The sequence below is a fragment of the Protopterus annectens genome, chromosome 1.part1 (genome assembly GCF_019279795.1).
Source record: "Protopterus annectens isolate FY-2018-M chromosome 1.part1, PAN1.0, whole genome shotgun sequence".
Taxonomy (NCBI): Eukaryota; Metazoa; Chordata; order Ceratodontiformes; family Protopteridae; genus Protopterus; species Protopterus annectens.
Genome location: NC_056726.1, coordinates 1,096,720,742 through 1,096,737,171, shown reverse-complemented (window position 1 = coordinate 1,096,737,171; position 16,430 = coordinate 1,096,720,742). Strand labels below are relative to the sequence as shown.

General features: G+C 39.1%; 1 protein-coding gene across 1 annotated transcript in view; it reads left to right on the top strand.

Annotated features, from left to right (window-relative positions):
* Window positions 1-16,430, top strand: part of LOC122815448 (acetylserotonin O-methyltransferase-like) — a 485,689-nt gene that overhangs the window by 38,414 nt on the left and 430,845 nt on the right. The window lies entirely within an intron of this gene.

Below are 16,430 nucleotides of genomic sequence, written 5' to 3'. Positions count from 1 at the left end.
AGATCTGTTGTTAAGTGTATGACATGACAGATTGATATAATCCCATCATGATATCATCTACCTCATCTATATATCTATATCTATCTATATATCTATCAATCTATATATATATATATATATATATATATATATATATATATATATATATATATATGTGTGTGTGTGTGTGTGTGTGTGTGTGTGTTTGTATCTGCCCAGTAGCTGCATTTGTCTTGCTCTCAGTATGCATAGACACACACATGCACACACGCAAACATGCACACACACACACACACACTCACACACACACACACACACACACACACACACACACACACATAAAATATTGTTGGTTAGGAATACCATAATGTATTTCCTGCTGTCAAAGGAAAAAGCTTCAAAGACCAATACATCTAAGGTTCAGTTAAGGTTCCTTTATTCTTGCACAAGGAGACAAAAAAATGCAGATACAGAGTTTGTCTAATTTCTAACAGGAAGTATGCCATTCTTATACTATTTTACAAGCCATTGCCTTCTAAGCTGATGTAGTCAAATACAGCTCTTAGCATTGTTCTACAGCAGGTGTTGCTTCAGATTTTCTGCTGACATTATGCAGAAGCTTTTCGAAAAACATCATGGCCTTGAAGACCACTAGCTAGTTGTAGTTTTCTAATATGCAGTGTTACAATTCATGGTACTTTCTAAATAGAGCATAAAGCAAACCCTGATTACAGTTCATATTCTTTAAACCGTCTTTGTTCTACTTATCTTTTATTTCTGCAGCTGTGCTTTTTCTCACAACACGAACAAGGCTACTTGTCTAGGTCTAATAACATTATAGAAACAGTATTGTTCTATTCATTATTTTCCTGACAGTAGCAGAAAATCATCTACATCTCAGTAAATTTCCTAAGGCATAAACAAGGTTTTTTGCTGTGCTGACAGAATACAAAGTCAGAAAGCATTTGCAGTTTGTTTTAGGCCTATAGCAGAATAAATGTGTTAACCCTTTTGGGCTTCTAATGCATTAAGCATAATACTAATACACACATAAATACATATTTTTCTAACATTTCCCCCATATTAACACTTTTATTCTTCTCTCAAAAGCATAAACAGTTTGTTTCTTCTCCGAACCTCTTCCACTTAGGATTTGCAGTTAAGTGAGTCATTCAGTTTAAACTTCTAAAAGCATTTCATTTTTCAACAATTCTTCAAACTCAGTACTTTGATATAAAGTCTCAGAAACTGATATGTCTACAAAATATTTGATCAGTCTTTTCATGCAAGGTATGCCACAACAAACACACACTCCTAGCAGGAGCATTCCCACACAAATAGGAATCAAGATGTTCATTAGGATGGTACCCCACCCCCCAAACAATTTCTGGAAAAAGTCTGTCAGTGGGTTTGGGCCTGGTTTGGTCATGGCCGACACTTGCTGAATTACCTCAAGATGATTGTCTATTTCATGTTGATGGTCAGGAATATATGAACAGCATTCTTCTTTGATTAAAGCGCACGTACCACCTCTTGCCGCTAGGGTAAAGTCGAGAGCCATGCGGTTTTGGAGCACTACAGTTCTCATAGCATTCAGTTCATCAGTCACCAATTCGAGAGTGGAAAAAGTTGCATTGCTCATTACTTCGAGAAGTATAGACAGTTTTTGTAGCTCCCAAATTGATTTCACCGCTCCATATGCTGGTAATATGCCTGCCCACAATATAACAGCATCACTCAGGTCCATGCGTGTCAGTTTATCGCCCATTGCATGATGGTTTCTCCAGCCCACATCAATTTGTCCCACTGGATTTTCAGGTTTCCTGACAGATTTCTTGCTGGCCTCTCGGGCATTTCGAATATTTCCTCGAGGCAAAACTGCAGTGTGTCGTATGGCCGGAACCAGGTAACCCAAAAAACAACTGCCGGACCAATTCTCAGGTAACCATTTATATGCCTTTTTGCCACACACAAAATAACAATCTTATACCTTAGTAATAACTTTACTACTAAAATATGGCTGCCCTGCATGAAACATTTTCCTATCTGTTATACACAGTTGCTTAAAAAGAACAGAATTATGTTGCACTTCGTCAATAGTTTTATGCATCGATTCAAAAAATGAATCATAGTTTGTATTACAAATAGAATCTACACTGTTAGCTTTGGTATAACATTTATAATGAATAGTCATATTGCAATTGCTCCAACCCATTTGAATAGTATCATTTTTGTAAAAACACACAATTCCCTTTTGTGTAACAGGAAAATGCAATGCTATTTTATCTTCTGCTTTAATGGTTGTGGTTTCATAAACCAAGTTCTCCCAGGTCTCATTGACCCCTAGGGGGACTGCAGTCATTAATAATCCCCCGTATGCTGTTGGTAAAGCTGTACAAATCCAGCAATTTGAAACATTGAAAGTTTCAGCATACACATATTTGATTGCTTGGTAAGTGTTAAAGTTCTGATGCCAGTCTATGAGTAACGCATCACATTTGTTCTGTTCAGCTGGTGTGGCCGGAAAAAGGAAAGGCCACAGCAAAAAGATTATTGTCACCAGTACAGTCAACAGGATGATCATGCAATACTTTTGGGGTTGTTCAGCATTCCTGTTTCCTCTGGATTTTGTCATTTTTATTCCTATTGTGTAACAGTAAAATTTTTGTCTAGCTCAAAGTTTTTACAAAGTTTACAGTGTGTTAAGTGAATCCAAGGTGCCCTTTCTGCGATTTTGACTGCCGTGGGTGTCGACAAAAGAACCTGGTATGGTCCTTCCCACTTCAGTGTAGTCCAATTATTTTTCTTGATGACCTTCACCCAGACCCAAGGTGCCTGGGGTTACTGCCACTTCTGATGGACTGGTTTGCTCTTTATCTGAAATAGAATTAAACTGCAATAGATGTTTAAAATTTAACATTCTCCTCATGTACTCTGCAAGTGTACAGTCGGCTTCCTGGTCTGTGGGCATGAGAGGTTTCCACTGAGGTATGTAGTATGCCTTCCCAAATATATTTTCAAAAGGAGTTAATCCTTTCGCATTCAGAACAGTTCTCATGCTCAACAGTGCCAGGGGCAGACAGTACACCCAATTTCTCTGTGTATCTGACATAAGCTTCCTTAATTTGTTCTTTAAAACTCTGTTGTGCCTCTCCACTAACCCTGCAGATTGAGGGTGATATGCACAATGATTTTTTAAAGAAATCCCAAAATATTTGCTAAGTTGCTGTATAGTTTGGTTTACAAAATGTGTACCATTGTCACTGTAGATCCTTTCCGGTATACCAAATCTAGGGATGATTTCTTTAACAAGGGTTTTTGCAACAGTAGCTGCATCTGGATTTTTGGTCGGAAAGGCTTCCACCCATTTGAAAAACATATCCACAATGACAAGACAATACTTCTTATTTTCACATTTACTCTATTCTATGAAATCCATACAAATAGTATGAAATCGATACAGTGGTGTAGGGAAACTCCCTTGCTTGGGCTTCAGCGCCTCCTCTGCATGATGTTTATTACAAATGTGGCATGATGATAAACAACATTTTTTTGTGTTGTTTACAAATCCATATGTAGTGAACACCCGGTTCACCAACTGTACCATCCCCCCTGTTGAGACATGGCATTGCCCATGGCTCAACAAAGCTGCATATCTAAATAAATTAGATGGCAATATCGGTTTTCCTTCTTTGGAGATGTACAGCCCTTTCTCGAGGATTGCTCCTTGTTTCATCCATCTCTGTTTTCAACTTGCGTAGTAAGTGCCTGCATTGTTTTTAACATTTCTAAGTCTAAACTTTTGGAAGGTTGTAATTCCTCATTCAAAAGAAATGCTTCTGAAGCTTCCTGTTTTGCAGCTGTATCGCCTCTCACATTACCTTTTGAAATTCTGTCCTGCTGTTTGGTATGTGCTATGCATTTGCAAATAGCTACTTTTTGAGGTAACTGAATAGATTCTAACAGATATAAAATATACTGTGCATGATTAATTGGTTTGCCAGTAGATGTCACCATTCCTCGATTTTTCCACTGTTGTGCAAAAACATGTACAGTAGAAAAAGCATATTGGCTGTCAGTAAAAATGTTTACACATTTATCCTTTGCTAAGATGCATGCCCGTGTCAAGGCAATCAGTTCTGCTGCCTGCGCAGATAAGCTGTGTGGTAGAGATTTTGCTTCTATAATCTCAGTATCAGAAACTACTGCATATCCTGTTAGGTTCTGCCCTGTAGGACCCCTTTTACACGAGCCATCCACGTAATATGTCACCTCGGCATCATCCAAGGGGACATCCATGAGATCTTTTCTAGGTAGTGTCTTTTGCTCAATCACCTGCAAACAGCTGTGTGGTGTGCCATCTGCAGGAGTTGGGAGCAAGGTAGATGGATTTAAAGTTGTACATCGTTCAATTGTCATATGAGGTTGGCTCAACAGTATAGTCATACAGGAAAGATGCCTCGCAGGGGAAAGATATGCTACCTTTTCTTGCAGTAAAATAATCACAACTGCATGAGACACTCTCAAAGTGAGAGGGTGGAATAACACTACTGAGGCCGAAGCCTGCACTGCCATTGCAGCTGCAACTACTGCTTGTACACAATGGGGCCAAGACTGCGCCACTGGGTCCAGTTGTGATGAATAATAAGCAATGGGGCATTGCTTGTCCCCATGCTGTTGTGTCAATACTGATGTCATATAACCTTGCTTGCAATCTACAGTTTGGAAAAAAACGTTTATGATAGTTTGGTAATCCTAAGACTAATGATGATGCTATTAACTGTTTCAACTTACAGAAAGCTAATTCTGTCTCTGGTGTCCATTGTATCAAATCCTGTGCTGCCATAGGTTTCTCAAATATTAGGTTAGTCAACGGTGCAGATTCCAAAACATAGTTTGGGATCCAACTCCAACAAAAATTAGTCGTACCCAGGAAGGACATAATTTCCTTCTTGGTAGTGGGTTTTGGTGCTTGCAAAATCGCTATTTTTCTGTCCTCATCTAATGTTCTACCCTCTTTGGATATTACATATCCTAGGTATTTAACTTGTTTTCTCCAAAGCTGTAATTTATTTTTGTTTACTTTATGTCCTTCAGCGGCTAAAAATCTCAATAGCACTATAGTATCTTCTTTATAATATTGCCGGGTGGGGGCCGCCAGCAGGATGTCATCAACATAAAGTAAAATCTGACTGCCTTTTGGTGGGGTAAACCCCGCCAAGTTACTTGCCATTTCTTGTGAGAATATTGTTGGACTTTCACAATATCCCTGCGGTAGTCGCGTATATGTATACCTTTTCCCCTGAAATGTGAATGCAAACCAATACTGGCTGTCAGGGTGTATCGGTATTGAAAATAACGCATTGCTGAGATCTACCACAGAAAAATATTTCTGTTGAGGTTTTAAATCATTCAACAGGGTGTGTGGATCTGGCACTGTAGGTGCCCTTGATATTACTGCATCATTTACAGCTTGCAAATCTTGGACCATACGCCATTCTCCATTTGCTTTTTTAACTGGAAATAAGGGTGTGTTACATGGTGAATCAAGAGATTCTGCCAGTACTCCCTCCTTAAGTAATGCTGCTATGATAGGTTTGATTCCGACTTCTGCATCTTTTCTTAAGGGATACCATCTCTTCTGTGGTCTAAATGCTGACTTTGGCATGATAGTAACTGGTCCTGCTGTACGATTGAGTCCTACATCTGATTTTCCCGTTGACCAGAGGGTTTTTGGTATATTTTGTAAGGCATTTTCTTCCTCTTCTAATAAGAGTGCTAATCAGCTGTCTTCGCTAGAATGCAAGTGTACAGCTGGGTGTGTCTGTGTTATCCAGTTCAATTTCTGTCTTTGTATTCCCTGTTCCGACAGTTCTGATTCTGTCTGCTTCTCCCATTTTGTGACTTTTTCTCCTAAGTCTACCCATTTTACATTCTTGTCTTTAGTTAAACTAACATGTGATAATCGATTTGATTTATAAAGTGCAAAGAACTCCTGGGGCAATGAACAGTTGACTACATTGTTCCCTTTCATGTCCCAGTACAGACTACGCAATACTAATCTGTTTGCACGGTTTCTAAACAATTCTTGCTCATATTCCTTGTCAGATCCTGGTGTATTACAATAATACAGGGTATAATGCAACAAGTGTTGTATGTCAATGCCAAGGAAGGGGAACTTACTGGTGGCTACATTCATTAATTCTTCGGTTACTGCCCCTGGACCAGTCGTAACCAAGTCCTGGCTGTACCAATAAAATGTTTCACCCTCCGATTGCACTGCAAAAGTATTGATTTGTCACTGTGCTTTCATACACTGCATAGTTGGAACTACTGCTATACCAAATAGCTGCATAAGATCTCTGCCCAAGAGGTTTACTGGGCATTTTGCAGAAACAACAATTTTGCTTTTCTGGGTTAATCCTGAAACAGGATCTGTTATTGCAATGTTATGGGAGAGAGGCTCCTGATACAGCTGCCCATTGGCTGCCTTCACTAGTATGTAATCAAGTGACTCTGAATTTTCTGGTAGTGTGGAGGGATGTACCAGGGTTCGTGATGCCCCTGAGTCACACAAGAATTTGACTTCCCTCTCTTCTACCAGGAGTGTAACTTCTGGTTTTGTGTCTGCTAAATAAAGCTCTAAGCTCAATAGAGCTAAATCTAATATTTCATTTTCTTCACTGTCTGTAACCTCCTGCACTTCCGTTACTTCGCCTGTCACATCCTCTGCTCTTTCTATCACATTTTCATTTTTCCTTTCTCTGTTATTCCCTTTCAGTGATTCTTGACTTCCATATAGTCAGTCCTCACCTTCTTCATTTTTATCTTCCGTTGCTGTCTTTCTGTTTTTCTTGCAATCCTTTGCCATGTGTCCCTTTTTACCGCATTTAAAACATTCACCCCTTTTCTTTCGCCCTTCAAATTCCTCTGATCGCTGATCAGATTGTTTGTTTCCCTGGCCATTTTTCTTGCCCTTTTTCCCGGATTGTACTATATAAACTTCTCCGTCTTCTACAGAGAATACTTGGGCTTTCTTTTTCTTTTTGTTATTAAAATGCCTTTCGGCATGCCTAGCATATTCAAGCAGTGACTGTAATTTGCTTGGACGATGGTCTACCATGTGTTTTGTAATAAAACTGCTTATGGGTGCAATACTGCTTTTTAAAAATGCATTCTTTAACTGCTGCTCATATGGGGAATCGTGTTCTTGATTTGCAGGAATTTGCATTCTGCAGTGGCTGTTAAAACATTCTGATAATCTAGCATAATAGTGATCAACTGTTTCACCTTCTTGTTGGATGCATTGGTTAATGCAAGTCCAGTCTGCCCTAGGTTTCCATTTCTCAGAGATTCGGTCTGTAAGACCTTTCACTTTGTTGTCTAGCTCTGCGCTGTCATGTGGGAGGGGCTTGTGTGCAGCATCATGAGGATTCCACTCACCACAAATCATGTGCCAATCTGGCCCCACAATTTGTCTGACTACTTTTTCTACCTCTTCTCCATTTAAGTAATAGCTTAACCTCATTCCTTGTAAATCTTCTAAAAACTTTCTAAAGTTAACCTTTGGATGGGGAATTCCCTCAGTGGCTTTCCGGATGTCTTCCGGAGTCCAGGGTCTATACACTCAGAGAGTTGAGTCCTGACCTTCTTGTCCTGCTCGAGGATTAGGTACTTCTCTGAGTGGACATACTTCTTCTTTACTCATAGCTCGTGATTCTCTACCCATTTGGTATAATTCAATATCCCCCCTTGCGTTACGTGCTCAAGACCTAGTCTCGATGGGATCTCTAACAAATGGTTCTGCTTTCATAGTGCCTCTGCTTACAGGGATAGCAGGGTATCGTGGGGGTGGACTTGCCTGTTCACTCGCCTCGTATTCTGGTAGGAGAGGCAGAGGGGCTGATGCTACTACTAAATTATTGTCCTCTTTATCTAAAAACATCGCTTTTGAATTTTTACTCATTTGTTCCCTTCGGTTTGCTTCCTCAATCCACCTGTGTGCCCGAGGAATTCCTAATTTGTGCTGTTTTTTTACCCGACCTTTGGAATCAGTTTTAAGCTGTTTGATAAGTTTGATAAGTGAGGATTTTTCCAATTTACCATCAAATTCATATTTATTAACCCATTTTGAGTAGTATTTAACATTGGCACGCTGTGACCACATGTATTTTGCGTCATCGGTTAATGGCGGACTTTGGGGTCTTTTTGTGCACTTATTACCCATTTTGTTCTAACCTTTTAAATGTTATGTAACCCTTCTTATTTTTAACGTGGTACCACAAGTGTTTATAGTCTCTTCAGACTACCTGCCTACTTATCCTGTTTCCCTGATCTATGACAAGATAGCAATCTTTCTGTCCCTGAATTTATAACAAATCCTGACTGAACAAATGCAATCAAGTCCCTGATCTAAAACAGCAAAAAGTAGATTCACCTTATCTGAGCCTCAGTGATTGATCACCTGGTTCGAATGAAGCCTGCCCTTCGGTCGCAGATCAGAAAGTGACTGGCCTCTTTTTGTACGACAATTCAGTCGGAGGTCTTTTCAAATAAGGAGAACCGATTCTGTATCTTCCTCTGTACGGATTCAAGCCACCTGGCCCATCTGATCCGAGACAAAATGAGAGGCTTCCGGTCCGGAGGACCAAATTGTCAAAGGAAAAAGCTTCAAAGACCAATACATCTAAGGTTCAGTTAAGGTTCCTTTATTCTTGTGCAAGGAGACAAAAAATGCAGATACAGAGTTTGTCTAATTTCTAACAGGAAGTATGCCATTCTTATACTATTTTACAAGCCACTGCCTTCTAAGCTGATGTAGTCAAATACAACTCTTAGCATTGTTCTACAGCAGGTGTTGCTTCAGATTTTCTGCTGACATTATGCGGAAGCTTTTCGAAAAACATCATGGCCTTGAAGACCACTAGCTAGTTGTAGTTTTCTAATATGCAGTGTTACAATTCATGGTACTTTCTAAATAGAGCATAAAGCAAACACTGATTACAGTTCATATTGTTTAAACAGTCTTTGTTCTACTTATCTATTATTTCCGCAGCTGTGCTTTTTCTCATAACACGAACAAGGCTACGTGTCTAGGTCTAATAAGATTATAGAAACAGTATTGTTCTATTCATTATTTTCCTGACACTAGCAGAAAATCATCTGCTTCTCAGTAAATTTCCTAAGGCATAAACAAGGTTTTTTGCTGTGCTGACAGAATACAAAGTCAGAAAGCATTTGCAGTTTGTTTTAGGCCTATAGCAGAATAAATGTGTTAAACCTTTTGGGCTTCTAATGCATTAAGTATAATACTAATACACACATGAATACATATTTTTCTAACACCTGCTCTTTGAGCTCAGGATATGGCTGGAAAGGGTCAGTAGCCTGATCCACTTACTAAGTGCATGAATAGTAATTAACTAACCAGCTAAATAAATGCAATATTGTGCTTTCATTCTACTAAGTTTGTCATCTCAAATTCACTGCACACAACTTCCTGGACAGTAGAACAGGAATCTTAGGTACATTTTGTAACTGATCACAATGTTGTTACTACCTTAATGTTTTGTAATAAAATCTGAAAGGAGGACAGAGATATAGCCTTTCTGTGATGGGGAACATGGGCTTTGGTACTATGCCTTTACTGGCACAGTTTGACAGTTTGCATGTTCCTCAGTTTTCATCTTTGGCATTGCGCTGAACTTCAGCTTAGTAAGCAAAATTCAGTGATGTCCTAGACAGCTTCCCCACTAAGCTGCCATTGCAATAAAAGTAAAAATAGTCTATAATTTCTAGAAATAATATTTTTAATTTGCAACATGCTGTAACTAACATGCCAAATGTTTGTGGAACAAATGCATGATGTCAGATTTAATGTGGTGTTTCATTGAAATCTGTAAGGGTATAATAACAGACTTAGGTGGGTTTTGTAAAGACTTTTTTTGCTAAATTCCAAAACATTTCATAATAAAATCCTAAAGGAAAAGTGGCACATGGCATTTTATACATGCAGTTTGACATCCTGTGTTACATACTGATAGTATTGTTCTGAACTTCTGTTCAGCATTCATAACTCCATAATGATTTATGCTTTTTTATTGAGTTGTTTTAAGATCAGTTTTAAAAAATATGTATTTTACAAGATTTGTTTTCTGGTGTAACATGCCATGGCTACAGTGCCAACAGGATAAAATGTGGGGTCAAATTCAGAGATGTCTTGTACTGGAAGCTCTCTGCTTTGAATTATAATATTTGATATATGTATGGGAATGCCCATTCTGTTGTTATACGTAATGAAATTACAAATTGGACATAAATCGAGCCTTTCAAAAAGAGGTGTCTGTAACTTTAGTTCTTGTGCCATTACTGCCACAGTCTGACGTTATATATTATACACAAGTTTCATTGTGGGTCTCTAACCACAATGATGGGTTCTAGTACTTTCTATTGAGGTGTCGTTACATCAGATATATATAAAAATGTCTTGTATTTTATCAGGCTCTTTTCATTTACAACACGTCATAGTTAGCATGTTAAATCCTTGAGCAACTAATGCAGGGGGGAAATTTTTAGCAGAGGGCTGCAGTGAAATGCATAAGGCTCATATATGAAACTTATGTGATTTTTAATTTGACCATCTTGTTGTTAAAGTTTGAAATTTCAACTGGGGGACTGATATATGTCATTTTACAGATAACCATTTTTACCTAGTGGCATTCAGTGCTATAGTCTTGACATTTTGTGTTATACACATTTTCTACAGGCACTCTTATTTTGAATTTCTTCTCAGTATGCAGAACACAATAAGGGCCAAGCATACTTCTAGACTAAGTTATCATTATATCAGATGTGAAATCCCTATATATGTCACCATAAAAAATATACATTTTCCGTTTGGAACATGCTGTAGTTACAATTTGCTGCTTCCAGGCAGCTAAAGCTATCTAGTTAAATTTAGAAGTATGATCATTGGAAGCCCTGAGGTTAGAATTACAGTATTTATGTCTCATTTAGAGTAGAATGCTCTGTTATGTCTAAGCTGTTTCATAAACAAATCTCAAAGTGCAATATTTATGTATTTATTGGCATTTGTTTACCAGGAAAGTCCACTGGGCCAGGATAGCCCATTTTCAGTAGATCCTCAGAGAGAAAAGCTCCAACAAAAGAAAGAAATACTTAAGGAGCTGCAAGAAATAAAAATGCATATTAAATATTTTCATATTAATTATATAACATAACATTTCAAGAAAGAACACACAGAAAATAAGAAAAGATTGCAAGAAAAAAACAAAATGGATACAAAATGCAAACTTTACATTGGAATTACATAATATGATTTGGAATGAGATGCAAACAGAAATAATGCTAAAGGTAAAACTAAAGTCGTAGTAAAAAATGCCAATAATAATGGGATGGCAAACAACGTGAAGACACACAGAAAATAAAATTTTGACTATAGAGTGAAATGAGTTCCAAGGAAGGAGGATGTTTTGGCATTAAATTAAGCCAACGCTCAGAAACACAGGAATATGACATCATGAGAAGTGGGTGGAGTATGTTACATTGTCAATGCAGAAAACTGGGGGGGAGTGAAGTAGGTGAGAGAGAAAGGCAGACAAAAGAGGACATGACAATAATGACAGTAAGTAGAGAGGGGAGAAATGAGAGCAGGAATTAAGGAAGAAGTAGGGGAAGTGGAGGGATTAGGGATTGCTTAGCGAGAGGAGATAGGAGATGGGAAGTAAGGAAAAGGGAAACCGATAAGGGGAGAGGTGGAGATGGTAAGTTACAGGCCTCTACGGGTAGGTTATGTGATGTCTGAGTAATACAAGAGTTACATAACCACTTGGAGAGAAGGTGGTTAAGTAGAGCACTTTTAAAGTTGGAAGGGCAATAGGGCAATAGTGACACAGCCTCTTAAAGTCAGTCCCTATTGGCTTTAGTTTATATGTCTCTACTGCTGCTGTCTGGTATTTTACATTATACTCAGCTTTCATTGACAACATTACATTGAACTGCTTTTTCAGTACACTGAGAACAGCAATAGCCTTGGCTTTTTTACTGTCTTTGTATTATATCAAGAGTAAACATCCTGTGTATTTTACTAATTTTTTTTTTTCATTTGCAACATGCCACAAAGAACATGCCAAATATTTGAGCAATTAATGCAATGTAGTAAATTCAGTCTAAGGCTTTGATAACACTGCCGTTGCAAGAAAAGAAATCTTAAATACTTTCATACTTGACCATCCTGTAGTTACTCTCAAAGTTTTATTATGAATTCCCAAAAGCGTGCTGTGATATGGCCTTTTACAGATATGCAGTACATTTGTACATTTAGAGGTTTTCACTGTTGTAGTCTGATATTTTGCTTTTCTTTTTTTTTTTTATTTTACTCTTTGCAGGACTCATAGTGCTGCAAAGTTGAATTGTGCTGCTACTAGTAAAGTATTAGCATATGTAATCATATCTTGAACTGTTGAACTTAGGTAGTTCTCAGCATGCAGAATGCAATAATTGCCTAGAGTACTTTTTACTGAGTTTGGATTAGATCAGAAATAAAAATTCTCTGTCAGCTGAAAAATATTATTTTTACTTATAATGTGCTATGTAGCATGTCTGCAATACCATGCATTTTAGAACCCTAGAGCATGTGACTCAAATTCATTGGTATGAAATCCTCTGGAGGTTAGAGTAGAAGTCTTAGATGTTATTTGTAGCTGACCACCCTTTAGTTATTATCTGTGTTTTGCAGCTGACCACCCTTTAGTTATTACCTGTGTTTTGCAGCTGACCACCCTTTAGTTATTACCTGTGTTTTGCAGCTGACCACCCTTTAGTTATTACCTGTGTTTTGTAGCTGACCACCCTTTAGTTATTACCTGTGTTTTGCAGCTGACCACCCTTTAGTTATTACCTGTGTTTTGCAGCTGACCACCCTTTAGTTATTACCTGTGTTTTGTAGCTGACCACCCTTTAGTTATTACCTGTGTTTTGCAGCTGACCACCCTTTAGTTATTACCTGTGTTTTGCAGCTGACCACCCTTTAGTTATTACCTGTGTTTTGCAGCTGACCGCCCTTAGTTATTACCTGTGAGATTCATATTTAAATCTAAACATGTGATGAGATATGGCCTTTCACCAATAGTGTTTAAGGCTTTAGCTCACATGCGTTTCCTACCAGTCCGACAATTTACATTTTGCACAGTTTCCATTCTGTGTGATAAATCCAATACCTGCTCAACAGTCTGTGGACAATAATGACAATAACAAATATTAATTTTGGGGGTGCCCCCCTCAGACATCATGCATACCAGGCCCGTTCTACTGCTTCATAGCCACACTAGATCTACCAGTCACTCTCCTATACCCTGGACTTACTTCACTGTTGCTGCAGCCAGTCATGGATCTTGGGGCTGTCCTGGGGTCATGGAAATCTGTGCCTCGATATGGTGTTTTTTTTTTCCTTCTTCTATATACCCTAACCATGTTCCCTCTCTGCCTCCCATGCTCATTAGTTAAATCTTAAGGTAATCCCCCCCCTTTGAACCATGCCTCCTCATAGGGAACATTAACAACTAGTGCCCTTCCCCAGGAAGGATACACTCATCCCTCTCTGCCACTCTGTCAGTCACCCACGTGACAGCTGGGCCACAGTCATGACTTTCACACTTTACTCCAATGAAGTGGTCCCTCCCCCAGGATAGACACAACTAGCCCTCTCTGCCACTACATCAGTCACCCAAGAGCCAGCTGGGCCACAGTCATGACTTTCACCCTTTAATCCACTAAAGTGGCCCCTTCACCAGGATGGACACACTCAGCCCTCACTGCCACTCCATCAGTCATGCAAGTCATGACTTTCACCATCTATTCCACTGGAATGGTCTCATATTATACAAGTTTTGGTAAGAAGGCAAGTATCGGAGATTCTAATGTCTACTTTCCCTGTACACTATTATGTTGTGAAAAGCAAAATAAAAATACCATTACTGAAGGGTCTTAAAATGATAATTTAATAAAAACTAGACTGATGTTTAAAGTTACAGTGGAATTCAGGGAAAATTAGCTTTATAAGTTGACTGGGTACAACATTTATAAAACAGTCAGTTGAAAATAAAGTGAGCCCAAATAATAGCTGTCTGTCTATATATCTATCTATCTATATATATATATATATATAAATATACATATACATATACATATAGATATATGTGTGTGCGTGTATAAAATATTGATGTTGCTTCAGGCTTAAAAAATATATATGTTTCTGCATGAATTCACTTTTTAAATTTTTATATGTTGAAGCCTAGAAATGTCACTAAAACTGACTTTCACATTAACTCATTCTCTCCAATGACTGCATTCCAAGCTTTCAGACAAAAGCAACTTATACCCTCACAGTTCAAACAATCAATGAAACCACAAAGGTGTCCAGATTTTTAGCTGGATGTTCCTAATTTTCAAGGACCTTTGTTCCTATATTCAGATGCAGATTGAGTGGTACGTGTCCATTTCTCCCCACATCTGTCGTTGTTTCCCAATCCATATCACTGATATTCAATGTCTGCAGATTGCGTGGTACGTGTCCATTTCTCCCCACATCTGTCGTTGTTTCCCACTCCATATCACTGATATTCAATGTCTGCAGATTGCGTGGTACATGTCCATTTCTCCCCACATCTGTTGTTGTTTCCCAATCCATATCACTGATATTCAATGTCTGCAGATTGCGTGGTACGTGTCCATTTCTCCCCACATCTGTCGTTGTTTCCCACTCCATATCACTGATATTCAATGTCTGCAGATTGCGTGGTACGTGTCCATTTCTCCCCACATCTGTCGTTGTTTCCCACTCCATATCACTGATATTCAATGTCTGCAGATTGCGTGGTATGTGTCCATTTCTCCCCACATCTGTTGTTGTTTCCCACTCCATATCACTGATATTCAATGTCTGCAGATTGCGTGGTATGTGTCCATTTCTCCCCACATCTGTCGTTGTTTCCCACTCCATATCACTGATATTCAATGTCTGCAGATTGCGTGGTACGTGTCCATTTCTTCCCACATCTGTTGTTGTTTTCCACTCCATATCACTGATATTCAATGTCTGCAGATTGCGTGGTACGTGTCCATTTCTCCCCACATCTGTTGTTGTTTCCCACTCCATATCACTGATATTCAATGTCTGCAGATTGCGTGGTATGTGTCCATTTCTCCCCACATCTGTCGTTGTTCTCCATATCACTGATATTCAATGTCTGCAGATTGCGTCGTGTCCATTTCTTCCCACATCTGTCGTTGTTTCCACTCCATATCACTGATATTCAATGTCTGCAGATTGCGTGTGCGTGTCCATTTCTCCCCACATCTGTCATTGTTTCCTCCATATCACTGATATTCAATGTCTGCGCGGTGTGCGTGTCCATTTCTCCCCACATCTGTCGTTGTTTCCCTCCATATCACTGATATTCAATGTCTGCAGATTGCGTGGTGCGTGTCCATTTCTCCCCACATCTGTCGTTGTTTCCCTCCATATCACTGATATTCAATGTCTGCAGATTGCGTGGTACGTGTCCATTTCTCCCCACATCTGTCGTTGTTTCCCAATCCATATCACTGATATTCAATGTCTGCAGATTGCGTGGTATGTGTCCATTTCTCCCCACATCTGTCGTTGTTTCCCACTCCATATCACTGATATTCAATGTCTGCAGATTGCGTGGTACGTGTCCATTTCTTCCCACATCTGTCATTGTTTTCCACTCCATATCACTGATATTCAATGTCTGCAGATTGCGTGGTACGTGTCCATTTCTCCCCACATCTGTTGTTGTTTCCCACTCCATATCACTGATATTCAATGTCTGCAGATTGCGTGGTACGTGTCCATTTCTCCCCACATCTGTCGTTGTTTCCCACTCCATATCACTGATATTCAATGTCTGCAGATTGCATGGTATGTGTCCATTTCTCCCCACATCTGTCGTTGTTTCCCACTCCATATCACTGATATTCAATGTCTGCAGATTGCGTGGTACGTGTCCATTTCTCCCCACATCTGTCGTTGTTTCCCACTCCATATCACTGATATTCAATGTCTGCAGATTGCGTGGTACGTGTCCATTTCTCCCCACATCTGTCATTGTTTCCCAATCCATATCACTGATATTCAATGTCTGCAGATTGCGTGGTACGTGTCCATTTCTCCCCACATCTGTCGTTGTTTCCCACTCCATATCACTGATATTCAATGTCTGCAGATTGCGTGGTACGTGTCCATTTCTCCCCACATCTGTCGTTGTTTCCCAATCCATATCACTGATATTCAATGTCTGCAGATTGCATGGTACGTGTCCATTTCTCCCCACATCTGTCGTTGTTTCCCAATCCATATCACTGATATTCAATGTCTGCAGATTGCGTGGTACGTGTCCATTTCTCCC